This window comes from Macaca nemestrina, chromosome 8 (assembly GCF_043159975.1).
Source record: "Macaca nemestrina isolate mMacNem1 chromosome 8, mMacNem.hap1, whole genome shotgun sequence".
Lineage (NCBI taxonomy): Eukaryota > Metazoa > Chordata > Mammalia > Primates > Cercopithecidae > Macaca > Macaca nemestrina.
Window position 1 is genome coordinate 18,944,467 of NC_092132.1, and position 11,660 is coordinate 18,956,126.

Here is an 11,660-nt window from a genome sequence, read left to right on the forward strand (position 1 = left end):
CCTTCTTTGTCTCACTTCTCCACTCCCCTACTGGTCTTCACATCTCAAATAAACTACTTGCATTCAATTTCTTGCTTCAGGATCTGCTGCTGGGGAAAGCAAAGACTGGAGATGGAAATTTGCTGCTATTGAAGATGTGGATGTGTGACTGTGGACCAGGCAATGCCTAAGGACCAGGCAAGTAACAACTTCAATATTGTGTCAGCTCAGAGCTTCTGTGCCGACCTTCAGAGACTAGATTGTGTTTTTCCAAAATTCCAAATAGGGTTTTGTCTATTTTAGGTGTTGAAAGAGGGTGTATTAGTCTTTTCTCAGGCTGCTAATAAAGACATGCCCAAGACTGGGTAATTTTGAAGGGAAAGAGGTTTAATGCACTCAGAATTCCACATAGCTAGGGAGGCCTCACAATAGTGGCAAAAGATAAAGGAAGGGAAAAGGGGTGTCTTCCATGGTGGCAGGCAAAAAGGGCTTTTGCAGGGGAACTCCCATTTATGAGACCATCAGATCTCATGAGACTTATTTACTACCGTGAGAACAGTATGGGGGCAACTGCCCCCGTGATTCAATGATCTCCACCTGGTTCCATTCTTGACACGTGGGGATTATTTACAAACCGAGGCGAGGTTTGGGTGGGGACACAGATAAACCATATCAGAGGGTATCCAAGCCTTGAGCCCTTGAGAAAATGTCAGAGAAGCTCAGCAGCAGGAGTCAGGTGACGTCAGCCTCACCTTTTGACACTCTCTCTCTTTCTCTTTATGCCATGGCAACATCTTATGGCTTTCTCTTTTCCCCAAGTCCGGCGCTGTTTCCTCTTTCCTTGCCGTACTATTCCTTGTGATTTTTTCTTCCTATCTGGAGATAACCCATTTCCTTGTCAATCTTGTAAAATCCTTCAAGACTCAGCTCTTGAGTCCTTTCAGAGTAGTGAATGTTTCCTGCCCTAATAGCAGCTCCATATCGTATTAAGTTACTGTGTTGCACTCCTGCTGTCCCCTGCTGTGCCTGCACCCAGATTGGAAAAGTGAAGAGGGCAAGAACTATGTTCATCAGAATCCTCAGCGTGAAAGTGTTCCAGCAGCCTGCAAAAGTAGCAGGAGATACGACTAGGGGAAGAAGAAATTGAGCATCTAGTCTTGAAGTGGGCCGGGCAACACAACAGAGTAGAAAGCATTTTTGAGCTTGCTGCTGGAGGTTTATGCTTGGGGGTCATGGAGAATTTTTAGAGAAGAAGTTGAAAGAGGCAGACACGTGGGAACACAGGAACACAATGCCTATTTAGAACAGAGCAAGTGGCTTGGGTACAGGAGAGTTTCCAGAGGGTGGGGAGATGAAGCTGGGCATGGTGGACCTTCAGGAGTAGACCATGGAACACCAGCAGTAAACATCATATCCCCTAAGACCTTATAAGAATTGCAGAATTTGGGCTCACTGAAAAAGAATCTGCATCGTAAGAAGATTCCCAGGTGACTGGTATGCACATGAAAGTTCCCGAAGCCCTAGGAAGTTCTTGTAGATTTTGAGATCCAGCAGTGATGTGCTCAGGCAGAGTAGCCGAGGTCTCCTCTATCACCTGGGCAATGCAATACAGAATTACTTGAATTAATTTTAAATTATCAATGACCTTAAGCTTCTGTTTTCCATTTCTCTTCTTGATAAAGCCAGAGATGAACTTGATTGTTTTTGTCAACAACTTGCTTTACTACCTCCTCCCCTTTACAGATGGTTTTTATGTGGGAAGCTGCTTGACAGAGGGGAATGGCGCTATAGAGCAGTCTTTTGGATATAAGAAGAGGCGTGTCTATTCCCATTTTCCCCTTCCTTTCTTCCGCCTTCCCTCCCTCTTTTCCCTTCTTCCTTCTTTCCTCATGAAACACATGATGAATTCACTTTCTTGCATTCCAGGGATGCAGAGATCAGGTGAAATTAACATGTCAATCAGAAGAAAAAATTCAAATTTTACATTTAAGATGTTTGAATGTATATTCTTGTTTCAGAGACTAAGCTACCAAATAAAAGTTCTAACATTGAATTTTTATATTAGAAATTATTTCAAAACAGTGTTTTAAAATTTACTGTTACCCAAAATTTAAACCTACTGCTGGCTTCCCACTATTTCTGGACAATTATCACCTTGCCACAGCTGTTTTAAACATGGACAAGTATATGTCTCAGAAAATTTACTAGCAGAAAAATGACAGGCAATATTATGACAAAATCATGACAGATTTTTTACTCTGATGTATTAATCAGAGGGCTTGTGTAGCATCTCAGTGTGACCAAATAGTAATTACAGTTTGGATGTTTTAGTGGTTACCTGAATAATTTCAACCATGACTGCAGATATCTTTCCCTTAGCAGCATAAAAAAACTATTACTTCATTGTTTGTCAAAATAGCCTTGGGCTATGTCTCTATGATGCCAGTTATAAGTCAATTACTAGCTACCAGGAAATAGATATACTCACTTAGATCTGAGTAATTGAATTCTTTAATTTGCGGCCGATGTTCTTGTGTGGAAGCTGCCTATGACCAGGAAATATGTACAGTGCAGATCAGTAACTTGACAGGTTAGTATTATTTTGAATGCATGGTTTCCTGTGTACAGCAAAAAGAGTGAAATGCATTGTTTAGTATCTTGCACGTAGTAGGTGCTCAATGAACCTTATTGGAATGTTGTCATAAATAGAGCAGGCTTTAAAACAGCACATCTTCTGTCCATTCTATATGTCTATTCAGTGCTTTTCTATAAATAGCCTGCATTGATTCCAATCCATATAACTATTGTGTGACTTGATTTTAAGTGCCTTTAAACTTAAATAATGATGCTGTACAGAAATATTTAAATGAGGTTCAGTTAGACAACATGAATGTTGATAATAGGAGAATTAATTAAGTCATAGGAACTATCTTGCCACTAATTCAATGTGATAGACTTGGGTTGATTACCCTATCTGACCATATTGCTGGAATCTCTCTTTTAATGCAGGTAGAGATTTCTAATATGAGATAGAGAAACTCTTTCCAACTCAAACTAGACAAGCGTAGCTGGAGATGCTGAGTGAGTCCTCCCAAGAAGGGGAGGCTTTCTGGATAGAACTGTGTTGAAGAGGTAGCAATGTTTAGCCAAACAAAGAAGAAAACACTGCTTAGAGGTTAACAAAATAGTGTACTTAGAAATTGAACTTATTACATTCCTACCCTGTGGGTTAGGGTTTTCGAATCCAAAATGAAGCCTTTTTTCTTGGGCATGTATAATCTCAATTAATCAAAACTCTTAATTAAACCTTCATTTCTAGAGGGGAAATCATATAAGCTTTGAATCAGACAGAAAAGGGTTCTAACTACATTCATACAAACAACATAGTCTCCCTGAGCCTCTGTCACAGTATTTGTAAAGTGGGTTTATTGTAAAAATTAAATGAGATGATGTATGCAAACATTAGTCACTGCAAATTCCTGGCACATGGTAATAACAATGCTAATATTTGTTCCCCAAAAGGAAGCTTCTAAGATTTGAGCTAGGATTACTTAAGTCTTTAATACTTTCTTGTGCAAGCCATGTGGTATTGCTCTGCTTTTATATTCTTATCTATAAAATGTGGAAAATGGTAGTACCAATATTATAGAGTTTTTTTTTTTAGGAATAGCTGAGAAAAAATGTATAAAATAATGACACCAATGTCAGGCACAAAGTAAGTGATTGAAAATATTGGGTGTTTTCATTATTATTACATATTTTTTTACAACCTTCACTACATGAAAATATACATCTAGAGAAATCTTAATAGAAATAGTTGCTATTAGTTGAATGTCTCCTTTATTTGAGGCACTATGCTAAAAGCTAATAAGTATATTTCAATTTAATCTTTACAACTACATAGCAAAAGAGATGTTATTATTCCCACTTCAGATATAAGAATACAGGGCTCAGAGATGTCGTGTAATTTGCCAGAAACTACAGAATTAGTTAAGTTAGAGTGACAATTTTGAGATTGTAGATCATCTAATTCTGTAGCTAGCACTCTTTCTGCTGTACCACACTACCACCAAAGTGCGAGTGTAACTCTGACTGGATAAGGAAGCAAAAATGACTCTGAGTTGTACATAAGGGGTCGCAGATAATTTTTGGAAGGAATATTTTCTATAGGACAGAGATGAGAACTTGTTAGATCGATGCGTAGGAAAGGTGTTATTGGTCCATTCTCACGCTGCTATAAAGAACTGCCTGAGACTGGGTAATTTCTATAGGAAAGAGGTTTAATTGACTCACAGTTCCACATTGCTGGGGAGGCCTCAGGAAACTTACAATCACGGCAGAAGGCAAAGGAGAAGCAGGCATCCTCTTCACAGGGGGGCAGAATGGAGTAAGTGCAAGCAGGGGAAATGCCAGATGCTTATAAAACTCTCAGATATTGTGAGACTCACTCATTATCATGAGAACAACATGGGGGAAATCACCCCCACATTCCTGCCCTTGGTCCTGCCCTTGAAGTGTGGGGATTATTACAATTCAGGGTGAGATTTGGTCGGGGACACGGACAAACTATGTCAGAAGACATGTGTGTGTTTGAAACTGGTGAGGATGGGAACAAGAAAAGGAAAAGTGAAAGGTGAGAATTCTGAAAACAAACTTAGCTTTTATATATATATATGTGTGTGTGTGTATATATATGTGTGTATATATGTGTATATACGTGTGTATATATGTGTATATATGTATATATATATGTGTATATATGTATATATATGTGTCTGTGTGTATATATATATAAAATTACATTGGACTAAATATACCATGGTATCTCTTACTGTGTCTTTCAAATTATGGTGCAGTTTAGTTATTAGAAGAGGGCAGACTCTAAGCCCAAGCTGGGTTTAAATATTAGCTTTGTCTCTCACCAGTGGTATAGTCTTGAGCAAATTAACTTCTCTGTGCCTTTGCTTCCTCCTCTGCAAAATGAAAAGAGGACCCCAGCATTTCATTAGAATTACTCCAATAAATACTGATGTCTGCCTCACCGCAATAAATTCTTATTTAACTTGTCTGGCATGGAGCCCCAGCATCAGAGTTTTTAAAAACTTCCGGAAGTGACTGTAATATGCAATCAGGGTTGACACTCATCAGTTAAATACTAGAATATAAGTTATCTGCAGGGAAGACCAGCCTCATGATGGCCCCAGAGTCTAGCTTATTGCCCAGTACACAATACACACTCAATACAAACTCGATGAGTTAATAATTACACAAATACATGAATGTATGACTGGGCTTAGATTCAGCTCTGAGGCCTGATTCTACATCCAGCGATCCTTCTACATTCTATAAAGCTGCTACTTGGATATTTACAGAAGACTGCTAGTTTCTTTGGACAATGTGACTCACCCTTAGTTCTTCAGATAATCTTCTTTGGACAATGTGACTCACCCTTAGTTCTTCAGATAATCCAAACCAACTGGCTTAAGCAAAATACAAATTTTTGACTCATTAAATTAAAGAATCCACGGATGGCCTAGCTTTAGGCATGGTAGAATTCTAAAACACAGACGGTATCCTCAGGGCTATGATTCTCCCCCTTCTTCTCTTGACTCCTCTTCCCTATTAGACACTTTTCCCAGACGTGCCGTTCCCTTGAGGTGTCAGGATGGCACCCACTGTGTCTGCTTGGCTCAGAGCTCTGTGTTAGCTGTCCTGTCTTAGGAGTCAGGGATGGGAGCTCACTCAAAGGCCATGGACTGGGAACAGAAGGAGTTCACTCCCCGTCGAAAAGAATCAGAATTCCACTGTCAAAGAAGTATGCCTTCTTAATTACCAAATCCAACATAATAGGTGGAAATATCTAGAAGTTGTCTATCCATATGGTTTTAAGAGAAAAAAGTCATTGTAAGAGGAGTCCATCCTTCTTCTGAGGAGCCCTGCATCCACAAGCAGTGCACCTGTTGTGTTGCACAATGACAAATGATTGCTTTCAGTGAGAATTCACTTTCATTCAGTGTCCTTGGTATCTGACTCATTCTCTCATCCTAATAACCATCTTATTTGATTATAGTTTATTACTCATTGCCTGGATCAGTGATTCTCAATGGAGGGTAATTCTGTCCCTCTGGGGACATTTGGCAATGTCTGACACTATTTTGGTGTCCACCTTCGGGACAAATACTATAGGCGTCAAGTGATTAGAGGCCAGGATCTGCTAAACATCCTACAGTGCAAAAAATAGCTATCCACCACCCACAAATAAAGAATTATCCAGCCCAAAGTGTTAATAGCACAGAGATTGAAAAATTATGAACTAGATAATTCTAGTAGCTTCTTAAAAGTTCTATGCACCTTTATTCTCCTCCCGTCCTGTAATCTTTCCATTACCTGGCAACTGAAGTGACTTTTATAAAGCACAAATCTAATGCTACCATCCCACTGATTAAGAAACTTACGGTTCCTCTTGATAACAGAAAGGAAAAAGTGTGCACTATGATTCAAGGCCCTTGAAAATCTGGCTCCCAGTGTCTTTGAGACTTCTCTTTGATGATGTCCCTTATGTATAAGATACACTTAACCACTCAAATGTTGTCTCTATGCACACTTGGTGTACCCACCCAATTTTCCTTTCTTTTGTGTCTTTTGGTGTTTCTCCACACCGTCATTGCTGTTCCCAATTTTGTTTTTAATTTTTACCTTTTTTAAAGAGCAGTTTAGGTATTTCCTCTTTTGCTCCCCACTTTTCTATCATTCATTCATTCATTATTGATTGATTGGATTCCTTATGTTAGGCACTGTGCTAAACCATGAAGATGTAATGGTGAGTAAAGCAGTTCCTTTTACTATGGGGCTTAGAGTGTAGCAAGGTAGGCATTTAAAAGATGAGATAATAGGAAAAGGACATTGGGAGCATGTTGGAGGGGAGGACGGCATCAGAGAAGATTTGCAAGAGGAAGTGACTTTTGGGCCAACCTGCAAAGGTGATTAGAGTTAGCCAGAGTTGGCCAGAAGAACAAGGTGGATACTGGCTTTGTAACCTACCTAAACCACAAAGCCCAGTTCAAAACTTTCACATAAGCCCTTCCCAGATTGCCCTAATAGAAATTAATCTCCAAGGTCTATTATAATACTTATTACCATCTTTCTTGCATTATGTATTTATGGCAAATATGATAATTGAACTCCTGGTAAATATTTAAATTGAAAATTGCCAAACTTTGCAGAAGATTCACAAGCATTGTTCTCTTATCTCAGAAAGGCAGCTTGAATACTGAGGATTGTATTTTCCTCCCTCATCAGCAAAACAGCTCTACAAAGCATCATAAACATATCTTTAGAAGGAAGTTATTTTGGTGTGTGGCATTAAAACTGGATACAGCAAGATGTGACAGGGACAACAGGCACATCAAGGGTCAGGCTTTGCTGTAATTAAAAGGTAAAGTCCCAATGTATATATGCCTTTATTCATTCAGTGGGTCTTTTTTGAGCACCTAGTATGAACTAACTGCCAATATTCGGTACTGAGAGTAGAGCGCTGAGCCAGACTTACATAGTTCTTATCCCGTGTATAGTTGAAAATAGACATTAAGTGAAGAATCACACAAATAGATGCAGACTTGTTGACTTTGAAAAGTCCAATGAAGGACCCATGAGGTGACAAATAGATGGGTCTCTGAAGGGTGTCTTGAAAGAGTCTGACTAAGGGATTAGCCTGGTGTGAGCAGTGCAGGAGGAAGTGCCATCAGGACTGGGGTCTGAACGTTAGTGGCTACTGAGGGGAAGGGAAAGAAAGAGACTACCAGAGAGAGGAAACAATATGAGCTAAAGGAGCACTGATGGAAAGCAGTGAGGAAGGGAAACCGAAAGAGAGCCAATGTGTTCAATGTAAGAAATTCAAGGAGTGCTGCAGGAGAGAAGGCTGGGAAGAGGATGGAAGGCAAAATGCAAGGTCTTTTAAGCCATGGTAAGAATTGCCATTAAAAAAATAGATGAGTTCATGTCCTTTGCAGGGACATGGATGAAGCTGGAAACCATCATTCTCAGCAAACTAACACAGGAATAGAAAACCAAACACCGCATGTTCTCACTCATAAGTGGAAGTTGAACAATGAGAACACATGGATACAGGGAGGGGAACATCACACACCGGGGCCTGTTGGGGGATGGGGGGCTAGGGAAGGGACAGCATTAGGAGAAATACCTAATGTAGATGATGGGTTGATGGGTGCAGCAAACCACCATGACATGTGTATACCTATGTAACAAACCTGCACTTTCTGCACATGTATCCCAGAACTTAAAGTATTAAAAAAAAAATCAGAACGTCTGAAAATAAAACACACATTGAAAAAAAAGAACTTTGTTTTTTATTCTAGGAGCAGTGGGAAACCATTGGATAGTTTTAAGCAGACAGTGACATGATCAGATTTGCATTTTAAAAGAGCACTCTGATTACAGCATGTGAAGAACCAGAAATTATACTAGTAATGGACCCGGAAAACTTGCTTCGTTAACGATTCTCATAGGTGATAAACACCAGAACATGGCATGTTTGATAAATTAGCTGTAGGTCATTCAGTAGGGTCATAGCAGTAGCAAACCCCAAACCCTAGCCTCTTTGGTTGAAGAGAAAAGAACAACCAAGAGGAGTCTGGAGCGTGAGAAATTAAAAGGCTAACTGGAGAGTTGTTTAACTCTTTGATTCACATCTCTCTGGCAGGCTCAGTAAAAACGTCTGAGCCCCTAATTTGCAAGCAAAAGAGAATAAAAAGACTCAAGATGACACTGTGGTTTGAATGTGTTTTTGCCAAATCCTTACGGAACCTCAAATAGCTGTGCATTTTGAGAGTGTTATCAATGCAGGAGTTGATCACGGAGTTTAAGGTTTGTATGGGCATGTCTGCACCTCCGCATAACGTGGCCTTTAAGCTCAAAGGTTCGTCAAGAGCCTCAAACCACATTACCAGACAAATCATGACAACAGCTGGAAACTTGTCACTTAAAAGAATCCGTTAGAAGGAAATTAAAAAAAAAAAAAAACCCTCTGAGGGAGAGAACGTAGAGAAATGTGCTTCTTTGAACTTCGTGTGAATATTCCAGCAGGAGACCCCAAAGATTGCACTCACCAAATGATTGTTGCCGAAACCCTTGTCAGGAAACAAGGCTGGGGCCCAGAAAGCAAAGACAAGGTTATCAACAACGGGTAATGGAAAGGGGCCCTGAGTCCTGGCCTGGGAAGCAGTTGGGGATGAATTACCAGGCTCCATTTGTGGCCCAGCTGGGAGTAAAGATGAAATCAGCAGTGATCCTGCCCTGATCTCATGCTCCATTTCAGTTCCTTTAAACTTGCATCAAATGGAGGACCACAGGATAGTCAGGGGAAACCAAAGCCACTTAAATATCTGTGGCTCTTTCTTCACGCCTATAAGTTGGAAGGGAGGCCATGCAGAAAATATTAGTGACAGATTGGCTGCATCTCACATGCATACCCATACAATGTAGCTAAATATACAGGAGTTAGAGAATGAACACACTTACGTATATGTATAAACATGCCTCTGCACATATCAACATACATATTCATATATATCGTTATATAACTAACTGTCTTAGCCCATTTTCTGTTGCTTATAACAGAATACCTGAATCAGGTAATTTCTAAAGAAACAGAATTTATTTCTTACAGCTATGGAGGCTAAGGAGTCTAAGGTTAAGGGGCTGCCTTCGGTGAGGGCCTTCTTGCTGGTGAGGACTCTCTGTAGAGTCCCCAGGCAGGGCAGGGTATTACACGGCAAAGGGGCTGAGTGTGTTAGTGTACTAGTTCAGATCTATTTCTGTTCTTATAAAGCCATCAGCTCCTTTCACATGACCCATTAACTCATTAATCTATTAACCCCTTGAATGGATTAATTTATTCATGAGGGCAGATCTCTCATGATCCAATCACCTCTTAAAGGCCTTGCCTTTCAATACTGTTATATTGGGAATTAAATTTCAACATGGGAGGGAACAAATATTCAAACCATGTCACTATTCATACTTGTTCGTAGACCATATGCATGGTCACACTCATATACATTTGCGCTCATACATAGGTACATCTAAGAGTGAATACATAGAAGTATACACATACTGGAACAAACAAAATTTTACATAGCTAATATAAGATGTACAGATACATATCCATGTCCACATACACACATATGCACACATGCACATACACACATACATGCACATATACACATACATGCAAATAGCCCAGTGTATGAAAACTCAAGAGCTGGGCTGAGTAGGCTTGGATCTAATCCAAATGGAAAAGAATTGGATCTGAAAGAATACTAGAGCTAGATTTGGCTTCACACCCTAGCTCACATGCACCCAGTAATCTGCACAGGTCTTCTTCCTCTGAACCTAAGTTCCATATTATTGTTGTTTATTTTTTAATTTTGCATGTAAGAAATTCTATCAGGTTGTTACAGAATGCAAAGAGATTCCCAGAAGAGGTGACATTCAGTTTGGGCCTTGAAGTGGGTGAAGGGAATGAATAGTAAAGAAAATAGCTTCAGAAAAGAGGTGGGCATTGCCTGTAATCCCAGCACTTTGAGAGGCTGAGGTGGGTGGATCACCTGAGGTCAGGAGTTTGAGATCACCCTAGCCAACATGATGAAACTCTGTCTCTGCTAAAAATACAAAAATTAGCTAGACATGGTGGCACACACCTGTAATCCCAGATGCTCAGGAGGCTGAGGCAGGAGAATCACTTGAACCCAGGAGGTGGAGGTTGCAGTGAGCCGAGATCACACCACTGCACTGCACTCTGGGTGACAGAGTAAAACTGTCTCAAAAAGAAAAAAAAAAAGAAATTGGTGATGGCTGCTGCTTAGAATGGGAGTTAAAGGAGAAAAGAAAACTCTGGGTCGTATGTTGAATGGTCTTAACTGCAAGGCTGAGGAATTTGGCCTTTGTCTTTAGGGAATAGGTTGTGTTGGAGGGTTTTAAGCATTGGACAGTCAATAGCAGATTTGTGTTTTAGAAATAATGGCCTGGACATAGGGTGGTAATTGTAGGGATATCCCTGAAAGAGATAAGAAGGTTTTAAAAGCCTTTTGCAGCCATCCTAATGGGATGTAAATAAAATAAAATAAAATAAAATAAAAATCTGAACTCAGGCAGTGTCTGTGGGGAGTCACAGGAGCTCCTCAAATAATATAGAAGTATGAGCTGCTTGTACTCTGCACATGTAAGTCAGCACCAGCCATTATCCTGGATGCCTGATGAAGTCTTCTTTTATGTCCAATGTATGTAGTACGTATTTGTCAAAAGACTGTTGGATGACTTGTAATTCAGGGCCTTCTTTTTTTCAGATCTCTTTTTATTGAGACTTGGGAGATTGCTAATAGGCACCTGGGCAGCACTTTGTTTTGTCAGCCTGTAGAGTCCTAAAGCCCCATCTAAGAGTAAAGAGTAAATGGGGAAATTATCAGTAATCCCAACAAGTAGAATCCAAAGGAGCTAATCAGAGAATGGTACAAAGGAAATAAATAAGAAAAAGTGAAAGATATGTTGGTTACACAGATCCAACTTCATATCAATCAAAGAAGAATAAATATAATATTGATAACAAATATTAAAATGTTACACTAATCACCTACCGTTTTCACCATCATGAATGCTGTGGCAGT

General features: G+C 39.8%; 1 long non-coding RNA gene across 1 annotated transcript; it reads right to left on the minus strand.

The window, feature by feature from the left end:
* Positions 1-348: 348 nt before the first annotated feature.
* LOC105492778 (uncharacterized) lies at positions 349-4,335 on the minus strand. Its single transcript, XR_011606452.1, has 3 exons — positions 4,273-4,335; positions 2,468-2,597; positions 349-1,573 (listed from the first exon to the last, which is right to left on the minus strand). It is a non-coding gene; the product is annotated as an uncharacterized lncRNA (long non-coding RNA).
* Between the last annotated feature and the right edge of the window lie 7,325 nt (positions 4,336-11,660).